At 43.2% G+C, this 13,892-nt stretch overlaps 1 pseudogene; it reads left to right on the top strand.

Moving 5' to 3' along the window:
• Positions 1-7,919: 7,919 nt before the first annotated feature.
• Positions 7,920-12,196, top strand: LOC100453919 (small ribosomal subunit protein uS11-like; annotated as a pseudogene).
• Positions 12,197-13,892: the final 1,696 nt, after the last annotated feature.

The following is a 13,892-nucleotide window of genomic DNA, read 5'->3' as shown; positions in this document are numbered from 1 at the left end:
TTCGTGACTCTTGACCCACTGGTGTGACTCCTCCCTCTGGGAAGGGCTTTGTTACCCAATGCAAGACCACAGCCTGGATCCACCTTGATGTAGGTGGCTCCTGGATAACCCACATCAAACAAATGTGATAAAGATGAGTAAAACTGGTCTTGGGAAAATAATTTCGTAGTTTTTTTTTGTCCCAGTTATGCTGTATAATACAGGAGAACCAAAAGCTGTAAAATTATTTTATTTTATTTTTTAGAGACAGGGTCTCACTGTGTAGCCCAGGCTGGTTTCAAACTCCTGGGCTCAAGCAATCCTCCTGTCTCAGCCTCCCAAAGTGCTGGGATTACAGGCATGAGCCACTGAGCCCGACCAGCTGTAAAATTATTATGTTCATTTTCACTATGTGCTACTTCTCACCTGACTTTTTTTTTTTTTGAGAGGGAGTCTCGCTCTGTCACCCAAGCTGGAGTGCAGTGTCACAATCTCGGCTCACTGCAACCTCAGCCTCCCAGGTTCAAGCAATTCTCTTGCCTTAGCCTCCCGAGTAGCTGAGATTACAGGCCTGTGTCACTATGCCCAGCTCATTTTTGTATTTTTAGTAGAGATGGGGTTTTCACCATGTTGGCCAGGCTGGTCTCAAACTCCTGACCTCAAGTGATCCACCAGCCTCGGCCTCCCAAAGTGCTGGATTACAATTGTGAGCCACTGTGTCTGGCCACACCCTGACTTTCATTGTAATCTCTGGATGTTTTATGTAACATATCTGGGCAATAGGGCTCATGGCAGAATTGGCCCTCGTGGTGCAGGCCTTCCAAGTTCCAAGTCTCATTTTTGGTAAGTCTTCCTCTGTTCCAACACCTGGATCCACCAGTTCCAACAGCCTGGATCGATCTTGATACTGAGAGCCAGGCAGATGCTTCTGCTGATCACCGCAGCTCTAGCAATGGAAATGCATGTGTTAAGAAAATACTTGTCTATTCTTTTGTTTTGGTTGTTTAAACTATTAACTCACACTGTCTCTGAAAAAAGGCCTTATGTTGACTAAAGAAAACATAGGCTGTAGTTTCAGCTTCTGTCAGAATTAGTACCAATTCTGAATCTGGTGGAGTGATAAGACGTGGTTTCATGCTGGGAAGACACAGCTGAAATCCTCTTTGTGGGAGAACATGGAAATTGTATACGAATTAAATGAACACATGTGACTTTTCACATTCAGAGACATTCAGGATGAATTCTGGGGTTTCCACTTAATAGCTATAACAGGCAGTCCAGAACAACTTCACATATAGAAGCATTTCTGCTATGTGACAATGACCAAAAGAGTTCCTGTATATTAGTGTCGAGTGGAATTTGTCAAATTGCAGAACCCAGACAACCAATTGCCTGAATTATTATTATTTTTTGTTTTTAGCAACTCTTTGGCTTTATCTTGATACTGTCTTGTCTGGCACCAAAGTTTTATTTCCTTCTTAGTCCTCCTGGGGATTTTTTTGGGGTTTTTTAAAAATTTTTCTTCTTTTGAGACCGGGTCTCACGCTGATGCTCAGGCTGGAGTGCAATGGTGTGATTATGGCTCACTGCAGCCTCAACTTCCCAGGCTCAGGTGATTCTATTACCTCAGCCTCCCAAGTAGCTGGGACTACTGGCGTGCACTACAGGACTGGCTAATTTTTTGTATCTTTTGTACAAATAGGGTTTCACTATGTTGCTCAGGCTGGTCTTGAACTTCTAGGTTCAAACAATCCTCCCACCTCAGCCTCCAAAAGTCCTGGGATTACAGGCATGAGCCACCATAACCGGCTGGAATTATTTGTACCTGGACCTGGTGTTTTGTTTTTTGCCCTACTATCTTTTCTAAATAACATATCATGTTCCTGAGATAGCAGTACATACAATTATGTAAAATAGAGCTTTATATGAACTCTGTACATGCGCTAAGCTCTTTTTGAATGATATTTTAAGAAGTTTCTAAACCAAAGTGCTTAAGATAACATGAAGACGTTAATTTCATGAAGACTGTACAAGTTTAGAAGTACAACGTAGACCTGTTTAAGACAAAGGTGGATGGGCTTTGGGGTTTTTTTTACAACTGGACTTCAGGTACAGAAGGCTTGGGTAATGGTACTCCTCAGTTCATATCACCTTATCATTAGCCTTTAGTATTTTGTAAATACGTAACTGGACTTTTATGAAAAGCATATTCTTAACAGTTTTCGATTTCCTTTTTTTTTTTTTTTAAGATAGGGTTTTGCTCTGGTGCCCTGGCTGGAGTGCAGTGGCACGATCTTGGCTCACTGCAGCCTCCACCTCCCAGGCTCAGGCGATCCTCCTGCCTCGGCCTCCCAAGTAGCTGGGATTATAGGCGTGCACAACTACATGCACAACTAATTTTTGTGTTTTTAGTAGAGACAGGGTTTCGCCATGTTGGCCAAGCTAGTCTCGAACTCCTGGGCTCAAGTGATCCGCCCACCTCAGCCTCCCAACATGTTGGGATTACAGGCATAAGCCACCATGCCCAGCCAGTTTTCATTTCTTTGGTCTGCATGTAAAAGACTAAAGAATGATATGTAGCTACTACACTGCAGCAAACAACATTTTTCCAGTGTAAAAATCAGTGGAGAGGAAGCAATGTATTACTCTGACTTTGATGAAACACCTCAAATTATCAAAAATGCCAGGAACATGTGAAAACTCCACATGTTCAATAAATGCCAGCTTTCAGAAAAAGCAGAGATTATAGGTATTCAACAAGTTAAAAAATAATCTGGTAGATTAGTAATAATTTAACACATGTGTATCTTGTATTTAAAGTTAACTGAAAATTACGTTAAAAAAAAACACTGTGTTTGACTTTCTTTTGTTTTACAAGTGATGCAGAGTATCTGCTGAGAACGTCAGTTAGATCATCTGATGTCATATTTACCAGTTAGCTTCTGTCCCAGCAGCATATAAATTCTACCTTGTAAGCCTCATGTTAGAAGTGGTCCCAGCCAGGCACAGTGGCTTACTTCCCAACACTTTGGGAGTCCACGGCTGGTGGATTGCCTGAGCTCGGGAGTTCGAGACCAGCCTGGCCAACATGGTGAAACCCCATTTTTACAAAAATGCAAAAATTAGCCGGGTATGGTAGTACACACCTGTAATCCCACCTACTCGGGGGGCTGAGGCCCAAGAATCACTTGAACCCAGGAGGCGGCAGTTGCAGTGAGCCAAGATTGTGCCACTGCACTGCATCCTGGGTGACAGAGCAAGATTCTATCTCAAAGAAAAGAAAAAGAAATGGTCCCGTTGCTACGGATTAGAACTAATTTGTAAAACTATCAGAATTTTAAGACTGATTAAAGGTTTTAGGTGTTTTTCTCCTACTTTGCATACTGAGAATAATATGTATAGTATTTTTCCAGTATGATTTACAATTTTATAAATGTCAGTATATATATGTATATATAAATTATTCTCAACTCCGTTTTTTTTAAATAAAATAAGTACATGTTTGTGTGCTAAGTTGCTCATTTGGCAGTGATAGATTGAAAAACATTTATAAATTTAAAAATAAAGCACTATAAGATATGAGGAATGAATAGCTTCTACATGAATTTCTATGTAATTATTGAATATCAATATTTAGAATAAAAGCGTATTTCAGGGTGAGATTTGTTTACTAAAATGTTTTATTTACTAAGAGTAGAGGTGAATTATGCATCTTTATAAGGAAAAGTTCTTTTAATTTCTGTCTATGAAAAAGAATTCATAATTCATAATTCTTAATTGCCCTCTTTTGATCCATATAATTCTTTAAATAAATGAAACAATACCAATTCAAAAAGGGACCTGCTTTGTGTAAAATTGTCTAACCTAAAAATTAAGTAGACTTTCTGCATATCTAAAATATATTATTACACATTCTTGTCTTTATTCTTCCTTACAAAACATTTTTAAATGAAGGAATGAAATTTTAATTGTTTATGAGAATATAACTTTTAAAAATATTTCTAATAGGCCAGGCATGGTGGCTCATGCCTGTTATCCCAGCACTTTGGGAGGCTGAGGCAGGTGGATCACCTGAGGTCAGGAGTTCAAGACCAGTCTGACCAATATGGTGAAACCCTGTCTCTACTAAAAATACAAAAATTAGCCAGGCATGGTGGCTGTTGCCTGTAATCCCAGCTACTCGGGAGGCTGCGGCAGGAGAATTGCTTGAACCTGGGAGGCAGAGGTTGCAGTGAGTGCCAATATTGAGCCACTGCACTGCAGGCTGGGTGACAGAGTGAAACTCCGTCTCAAAAAAAAAAAAAAAAAATTCTAGTAAAAATGGAAAAATCCACAAGAAAACCTTCTCTTTTTTTCCTGATTACTCACTTTTCTTCATGCCTTTAATTTTAACCTCATCTCACACCTTGATATTAGAAGAAAGCAAGGCTGAACGGCAGATTCATAAGATATAGATAACATGAAGACTTCCTTGAATAAGGATTTATTCTTTCGGCTCACAAAGACCAGTCAGTATTATTGACAAACAACAGGCAGGAAGATTTCTCCTAAAAGTCTCAACTAAAGTTAAACCTGGTCCATTATGGCATCAATCTACCCCTAGAAACTGATGCAGAGTCTGTTTCCTCCCTGTTTTATCTAGAACTTAGCCAGACTGGAGACAGCATGGACCCAAAGAGTATGCAGTCCCACAGAGTTAGGGAAAGGATGCATCTTGACGCATTCATCATGTGGATCAGTTAGGAATTAAGTTCCTGATTCAAGGTGAGCTGGTATGGTCGCTCCCTGGTCATCCAGGACACGAGTTCCTTCTAACTCTTCCCCACCTTCATTAGTACAGGGCTTCTTTCCTGTGTTGCCACATGATCCAAAATGGTAGTTGTAACTCCAGCATGATATTCACAAGACGGAAAGAGAGGAAACCAGCACAAGGGTGAGCCTCCCAAGTAGGTCAGCCACTTTTAAAGAGCTTTCCTGCCAGCCCAGTGAAGCAACTCTGCTTACATCTCATTGGCCAATCTTTGCAAGGCAGCAGGGGGCAGTCATCTCTATGGTTGGTACATTATCACTTCCAACAAGAAGGGATTCTGTCTCACAAAGTGGTGGAGGAATATTGGGTATCTGAAGAGGTAGCCACCCTGGCCAGAAGGTGCTAAACATTAAACATACATCATCTCATTTTAATCCTAGTAATTACTTATGAGGTAGGTTTAGAGAACTTATACCTTGTTCCATGTCTCTCCAACTCCAAAACACAAGTTTTTAATCACTGCACTGCACTGCATCCCCAATAATTAGCCATAGGAAAGTGTTTTAAAAGGCATCACTTGGCGGGGTGCGGTGGCTCACACCTGTAATCCCAGCACTTTGGGAGGCCGAGGCAGGCGGATCACCTGAGTTCAGGAGTTTGAGACCAGCCTGGCCAACATGGTGAAAGCCCGTCTCTACTAAAAATACAAAAATTAGCCAGGCATAGTGGCACGTACCTGTAATCCCAGCTACTCAGGAGGCTGAGGCAGGAGAATCACTTGAACCTGGGAGGCGGAGGTTACAGTGAACCGAGATCACACCATTGTACTCCAGCCTTGTCTAAAAAAAACAAAAAAAAAAACAAAAAAAAAAACAAAAAAGGTTTCAGTCATTGTCAAGGATTCCTTAAGGTGAGCATAGCCTGAGATAAGAAGTAACAGAGGCTGCAGGCTGAGATAAGAAGGAACAGAGGCAGTGAAGGCAGGACCCTAGGCCCAGAAGCAATGGTCTATCATGCTGAGAAAAAAGCCAGGGCTTAGAATAGGGGTGATAAGTAAAAAGCCTAGTTTTAAAATCTAAGTACTGGTAAAGGTTTGGTCACCAGGTGAAAAAATAAAATTCCCACTTACTAGAGCTGACATAAACAGCATATGATCCTTTTTAAGGTTGCAGTGGAGAGGCATGTCCAGGGACTCTCAAGTTAGAGACAGGTGTGTTTAGTGCTAGAATTGGAAAGACATTCAAGCAGACTGGCATGTTGCCTCTTCACAGCCATAGTCATGCTGGCTTGCAGGATACTCCAGCCTAGAATGTATATAGGACTGTGGAGAACAGCAAAATCAGCATTGCTTGGGATTCAGCCTGAGCTCAAGTGGCCCACGCCTGGAGGCATCCAGTGTTCATACTTCCCAAGAGAGAAAACCTGATTGGATGGGTGTTTCAGCAGTCTATTGCTGCTTAAACACCTCAAAACTTAGCAGCTTAAAACAACAACACTCATTTATTTTTCACACGAATCTGCAATTTGCATGAGGCTCAGTGCAAATGGTTCAACTCTCTCCCACATGGCATTGGCTGGGCAGTTCAACTGGATCTGGGGGTCCCACTTTCAGATGACTCACTTACATGGCTGGCAAGTTTGTGCTGGCTGTCATATAGGAGCCCAGCGAAGCCTGTGGTCCAGGGGCCTTGGCTGTTACCATTTGGGCCTTTCCATAGACTCCTTGCGCTTCTTCACAGCATGGCAGCTGAGTTCCAAGAGCAAGTGTCCCAGGAGAGCAAAGTAGAAATGCATAGCATTTTTGTAATCTAGACTCAGAAATCACATCGCATCACTTCTGCCATACTTTATTGTTTGAGACAGTTACAAAGTCTACCTAGGTTCAAGGTGAAAAGGACATAAACCCCACCTGTCCTTGGAGGCGTGTCAAAGCCACATTACGAGAAGAGCAAATGAGATAAGGGATTTGTTGCAGGCAGTGTTGGAAAATATGATCTGCCCAAATTGGTGTGTCTTCATGCAATATCGAGGAAATATATTAGGTAGTTTCGTGTCGAGGAACATTGTGGGTATTTGACCTCCCTGAATCCAGTGCCTATATGCTCTTTGGCTTGGACACAGACCCCTGGTCCAGTAGTCTGTAGTAGGTGGTAGAACTAGTTTTACCAACTACATGAGTCATGAGCCATGGGACTGAATGGGTTGTAGGTGGATCAGACACATAGAAATGTATGACTACTCTCAAAGCATGAGGTTAAAATGGGAGCAGATTAGACTGAGCACCTTGAGGGTAGGGATCCGTCTTACTCATCTCTGTATCCTGAAAAGTGCTTGGCGCTACTGCATGCTCAATAATAATGGAAGACCCAAATTATTTAATGAGGTAGGGGTTACATATCATCTTTCCTTAAGTACCTAATCAGTCTTTATCATCAGTGAGTGCAGAACCCAAATGTGGTATTGTTCATCTTCCATCACCATTTTCTCCCAAGTTTCCTGGTTTAATTGCATTTTCCTCACTTTCCATCTAATGGATCCTGATGTCATTCTTTATCTTTATTTTATATTGTCCTATTGTGTGTATTGTATTTTATTTTTAGCTACATTAAATCCAATGTGGAAGGAAGCAGAGAATGATCATAATTGAACTAACAAACAAGTGGAGGTGGAGAGAAAGTGGCCCCAATTTGGAAGGTGAAGGAAAACTGGGGATGGAGCCTAACAGATCATTAAAATGCTCAAAGCGGCTCTTTCCAACCCAGATCTGGGCTTCTCTTCTTTGCCCTCTGGAGGGTCCACAGAGAAAGGAAATACAAGTTTCATTAAGAAAAAGAGGAAAGCATCTATTTTAGGTGACAATACAAGCACAAAAGAAGGATTGTTTCTTCTCTGGGCAGGAAGACAGATTCACAAAATAAGAGGCACTGTAAATCCTTCCTGAGATGTTCCCCAGCACCTCCGAATGTCACTGAGACCAATTAAGCCAGTTAATGGGCTAAGACCCACTCACCTCTTAACTCCATGAAATCCATGAAGAAATACTTCCATCTTGTTACAAGTGCCAACTGATTGCTTTTTACCTGGCGTGAAGGTGCCTTTCCATTCATAACCCACCCCGTCCCATTCCTAAGGGACACCCATCCTTCCTCTTGGCTTGTACTGTCAGACCCTCTGCCTTCCGGCAACGGAGATGAAGATTCTAAGGAAGCAGCCACATGAATTCACGTCAGGATCAGTGTTCCAGGGGCGTCCAGAGCATGAGCAAGAGAAGCAGGGTGGGAGGATGTGAGTTAAACAGGAAAAACTAAGATTAGTTGTTAAAACCAAAGGGGCAGGGGAGGGGTCAAAATCTGGAATATAAATTAGAGGTGACAGGGAATCAGAGGCAGACTGGAAGGGACAGGAATGAGGTGAGGAGAGGCAGTTTCCACAACGGAGCTGAGCTGTGCAGTCTGCCTTTATTGGCCGCTGGTTGCACAGTGAACGGGGTCAGTGTGGCCTGAGAGTGCAAGGCTGGGAAGGACGCTAGATAGCCAATACCTTCTTTTTGTCAGCATTGCCCAGTTTCCCTGTTAGGTTAGAAAGCCCAGTTCCAGAGAGACAGTGTGAATCACAGACCCTAAACTTGAACCCACGCTCCCACAGCATCAGGGCACACATGCTGACTCCCATAAGAGCCATGCAAATGCTAGGAGCTAACTGGGTCAACTGCGGGAGAGGGCAGCTCCACCCATATATTTGGCCTTATCCAGAGCCGGTGACATGAGGCCCAACACTTTTCTTTGCATTAAAAAAAAAATATATATATATATACACACACACACACACACACACACACACACATAGCATTATATATATACTAAATAAATACACTTCTAATTGTCTCTCTGTAAGTGTAATAGTGGTGTGTTTGTTTAAACAAGACTCTTGGTTCCAGTGAGAAAATGTCCAACTCAAACTAGTCCAGACCAAAAGGAAATTTATTGGTTCATGTCATCATGCTGGGAAAGGGCAAGAAGTTGCCAATTCCAGGGACAACCAGAACCAGGTAAAACTGACATGAGTAACAACTAGACCAGGGACTCAAACCCCGTCAGACTTCTCCAGTATTTTGTCTTTCATTCATTCTCTGGGACCAGCTTTCTCTACAGGGCTGTAATTATTGCATCTGGGAGCTCCAGGAGTCTTCCGTCTTTACCACCAGAGTAGAAGGAAAACTCCTTCCCTGGGTCTAATATTTAAAAGCTCCCCCCCAACCACCAGAGGAGTTTGATTAGACTATCTGGGTTTTACGCCTAACCCAGTAAAAATGCGTACAGCGATGGAGTGGGCCTGACATTTTTCTCTACTCCTGCAGGTGAGTGAGTGAATGGGCGGGTGGTGGGTGGTTAGGTGGTTGGCAGTGGGGAGGAGATACAGGGGAAAGCAGTTTCTAAAGGGAATCAGAGTGCTAGGAACAGATGCTGGGACTCGGGAGCAGCCAAACGCAGAGGTATCCACCATGCATGTTTCTTTCCCTCTGTACTTACTTATCCACATCTAGAGAGTCAGAAGTTGAGAATGAGCCAGGTTCTCTGGATGGTGGATTTACTAATGCTTTTCATTTCCTTCTTTGTGCATTTTTAATATTTTCCAAATGTTCTACAACACAGACATATTGCCTTGTAGCATATGGTTTTTTTTTTTTTAAATAGGGTGAATACATTTTATTAACCAAAGAAGAAATATTAAGAACCAAAACAGAAAAATCCTAATTTTAGGTCTAATATTCTTATAGCATAAATGTTGCTTGAAAATCATTTGCAAAACTGAACAAATATATTGAGGTGTATGTGACCAGAACCATTTTTTGTAGGAAGGAGAAAGGATCCTGAAAGGGGAGGTAGAAAACCCTTAAAGATTTGCTTCTTGGTATGGGAGGTACAGGTTTTTTCTGCATGCATTCGTTTAATCCAGGCTGAACACTCTGCCCATTTCCCTTTGGAAACTATGGGAGAATCGGGGAACTTTCTGGGTCTCTGTATTCACCTTGTGGCTCAATTCACCAGTTAGGGCAGGAGAGGAGGATGTTAAGGCAGTTGTGAAGACCCTGAGAAGCTAAATGGGAACAAGGCAGAACTGGAAACATTTTTTCTTCCCATAATGCATAATGTCTAATCACTTAGATTCTTTTCATGTTTTTGCTGTAAGGATCATTTAACATGAAAGAATATTTTGAGTAAAGAGCAAAACTAACCTCCATTTTAAATTCTGTTCCTTGTATACTTCTGTAGTTGCTATAATTTCTACAATTAACATATACATATTTCACAGAGTAAAAAAATGTATATTGCAAATAAAATCCAGTTAAATTTTTTAAAAAATCATTTTGAATTCCACCAGCCTAGCAAAGCAATTTTCATTTTTAGGAGTGTGTCGGAGTCTCCATCTATCTCTTTCTAAGAAAGAGAAAGTGAGAAGGGTCTGGAAGTGGACCACAGCATGGAGTTACACAGGATGACTTCCTCCAGCAGCCCAGAGGGAGCATGCAATGGTTTCCTGAAAAGAGAAGGAGCATTTATCAGCTGCAGTGGAAGGGTCAGTGGGAGAGGAAGCTAGTCAGAAATCCTGGACAGAGAAAATACTAGAAGGCTTCCCTCAAGATGCCACTGGGATTCACTCATTCTGCAAACATTTTCCTGAGTGCCTACTATGCACCAGGAGTTAAAGATACACAGAGGAGGTGAGATATTGCAGAAAAGCCGATGGCCCCTGGAGCCAGACTGCCTGGGTTTAAAGCTGCTTCTGTGCCTCTGGACAGGTTACCTAACCTCTTGGTGCCCCAGGTCCCCCACAAGACTTTAGGAAAAACGACTTGAGTTAATAGATACGAATGCTCGTATCTATTGAGAGTGCCCAGAGTGTGGTTAGGATTCTGTCATGCTGGTTGTTACTATTGCAGTCTATGCACTTGAGGAGTTCACAGTCCAGTAGCTGAAAGAGCACAAACTGGAAGTCTGTGGGACAAGACGGAGGATGTGACAGGTGCACTTTTCTAAGATAGAGAGTTGCTGGGTGGCTCCCTCCTAGACGGTTGATAGATCATGCTGCCCCAAAGTCTGAGCCCAAGTGTTATTTTGTAGGTCACTGGGTCACGGCAGGCATTCTCCCACAGTGAGAGTCATTCTAAGCAGGAATGATGAGATGATGATGAAGACTTTTATTGAGTACTCACTCTGTGACTGGCACTTTTCTAAGTGCTTCATGTGAATTAACTTGCTTAACTCCCCAGGACACCAGTAAACTATTGCCCCCATTTTACAGATAGGGAAACTGGGGCACAGAGAAATGAGGCGATTTGTCCATGGTCACACAGGTAGCTGGTGGACAAGCTGAGAGTTGAACACAGGTAGTCTGTGTCCCACATCAGCCTGCATGTTACCAGCATCATGTTGAAGATATATCGTGGACATCAACTGCAAAAGAATTGTGCCAAGTGTGACCCTGGATACTATTCACCCACTTATTTGAGTGTCATTCATTTGTTGCTTCAGTTGACATTTCCTGAGCCTCTTGTCTAAGTAGGGCACAGTGAGCCCTCTTGGGTACAAAAAGGAAGCCAGGATCCTCCTGTCAACAAGTTGGTTCGTTAGATAAGGCTTATGCCCAAACACAGAGTAGCAGGTTCCCCACGAGGAGCATTTGCAGTGCTCAGACACAGGAAGAAGGGATGGATGACTCTGGGTTGGAGAGAGCAGTTGAGCTTGAGCTGGGTTTTAAAGGACAAAAGGCCCTTCAAGAAAATGGCATTCCCGCCCTGGGGAGGGTGTGAAGAAGGTGTGAGTCGGAAAGCGCAGGACTGCACAGCTTGGCTGCAGCACTCAGGGTGCATAGGGGGAGTGGCAGGCAATGAAGGCTGCACTGGTGGCTAGGGCCTCCTTGAAGAGCCCTTGAACTCTGGTTTGGCAAGTTGGATTGCATTTAGTAGGAAGTGAGGAGCTTCTGGAGGCTTTTAAGAATGGATCCTCTTCCCCTTATGTAGTCTGGAGACAGTGCACAGAAATGGTCCCTCTAAGAGGAAGAAGAAAAAGGAAGAACAGGTCATCAGCCTCAGATCTCAGGTGGCTGAAGGAGAGAATGTATTTGGTGCCTGCCACATCTTTGTCTCCTTCAATGACACTTTTGTCCATGTCACTGATGTTTCTGGCAAGGGAACTACCTGCCATGTGGCTTCTGCGATGAAGATGAAAGCTGACAGGATGAATCCTCTCCACACACTGCCGTGTTGAGTGCCCAGGAGGTGGCCCAGCAGTGCAAGGAGCTGGGGCATTACTGCCCTACACATTTGCAAACTCCAGGCCACAGCAGGAAATAGGACCAAGCACCCTGGACCTAGGACCCAGTCAGCCCTCAGAACCCTTGCCTGCTTGGGGATGAAGATCGGGGCAGATCGAGGATGTCACTCCCATTCCCCTCCGACAGCACTAGAGGAAGGAGGATTGCCATGGTCACCACCTGGGAGCAGGAGTCCTCAAAATATTGTCTGTTAATAAATTGCCTTCATGTGTAAACAGCAACAACAAAACAAATAATGGGAGTCAAATGATCAACACTGGGATTTGAAGAATGATCCCCAGCGTGTGGAGGGGGAGTTCAGGAAGAGAAGGCAGGGGAGAGAAAATGAGCGCAGCAGCAGGGGGAATCAAGAAAAGAGGAGGAAAGAAAGAGGAAGGGCACTGCAGAGTGATCAGGTCACTGCCAACCCTCCCTTTGCTGCTTAAAACCTTTCAAATGGCTTCCCATTGGTTTGAAAGGAAGCTCAAAGTCAGCACGGTCTGCATCGTGCCTTTGCCTCTTTGGCTCCTAGAGCTTCAGCCAACAGCCTTCTTTTCACTCATGGAGTATATCAGCCCCTTCCTTCTCACCTGCTGTTTACTCTGCCAGAAGTGTGACTGCCTTCCCTACTCTTTACCACATTAGGTTCCATTCATCCTTCAGATTTTAGCTCAGTGTGTGTTCTCAGTACTTTTTCTTTGTAGCACTTGACCCAGTGGCAATTTTACAATTGTTTGCGTGATTATTTAAGTAATGCCTGTCTTGATTGTAAGCTTCCTGACAAGGGGTAAATGTCTGTTTGGCTTATTCTTGTATCCTCAGCATCAATCATCTCTTGAGATAATATGCTCTTAAAATATTAGATCAATGAACGGAGAATCTGAAAGATTTGGTAACTGAATGAATAAGAGGATGAAAGATAACACCAGGTTTTTAATCACTAGTGACAGGTAAAGTGGTGTTGCCATTTACAGCAACAGGGAACACAGGGGAAACAGTTTCCCAGGGGTGATTATGAATCCGGCATTGTACATATTGACTTGGAGGTGCCAGCAGGTTGTCAATTTGTCCAGCAGACCATAACAAATTTACCACCACAGTTTAAGGGAAATATTACAGCCAGGGAAATAAAGAATGAAGAGTTTGAAGATGTATCCGTAAGAATTAGTTTGCCTTCATGTAGAAAAAAAAAAATCCAAAAGGATAAAGGCTTAATATGTAAGGGTTTATTTTTCTCCCACATGAAAGCAGTTTGGGGCTGGGCTCAGCGGCTCATGCCTGTACTCTCAACACCGTGGGAGGCTGACGAGTGAGGATCACTTGATCCCAGAAGTTCAAGACTACCCTGGGCAACATAGTAAAATCCTCACCCCCAATCCTCCTCTCTACAATTTTTTTTTTTTTATTAGCTGGGCGTGGTCACATGTGCCTGTAGTCCCAGCTACTCTGGAGGCTGAGGTGGGAGGATTGCTTGAGCTCAAGAAGCAAGTCTGCAGTGAGCCCTGATTATGCCACTATACTCCAGCCTGGGCAACAGAGCGAGACCCTATCTCAGAAACAAAATAAAAGAAAACCAGCAGTTCAAAGATAGAAAGTCCAGGGCGGGTAGGCCAGCTCCATGGTCATCTGAGAATCATGCTCCATCTCTCTGTGCCGCCGTTGTTAGCGTGTGGGTTCTATCCTCAAATTCTCCTTTGGTAGTCATCAAAACTTCCTTCCTGGCAGTAAGAAGGAAGAAGGGGGAAGGTGAAATGAACTCTCCGAAAACTCTGATCCACTTACATCTCACTGGCCAAAATTTAGATAAGGGTGCATTTACTTCCAGGAAAGCTGGAAAATGTGGCCTTTT

Source organism: Pongo abelii, chromosome 3 (assembly GCF_028885655.2).
Source record: "Pongo abelii isolate AG06213 chromosome 3, NHGRI_mPonAbe1-v2.0_pri, whole genome shotgun sequence".
Classification (NCBI taxonomy): Eukaryota; Metazoa; Chordata; class Mammalia; order Primates; family Hominidae; genus Pongo; species Pongo abelii.
Note: the sequence above shows the minus strand (reverse complement) of the source record. Positions and strands in the feature narration are given on the sequence as shown.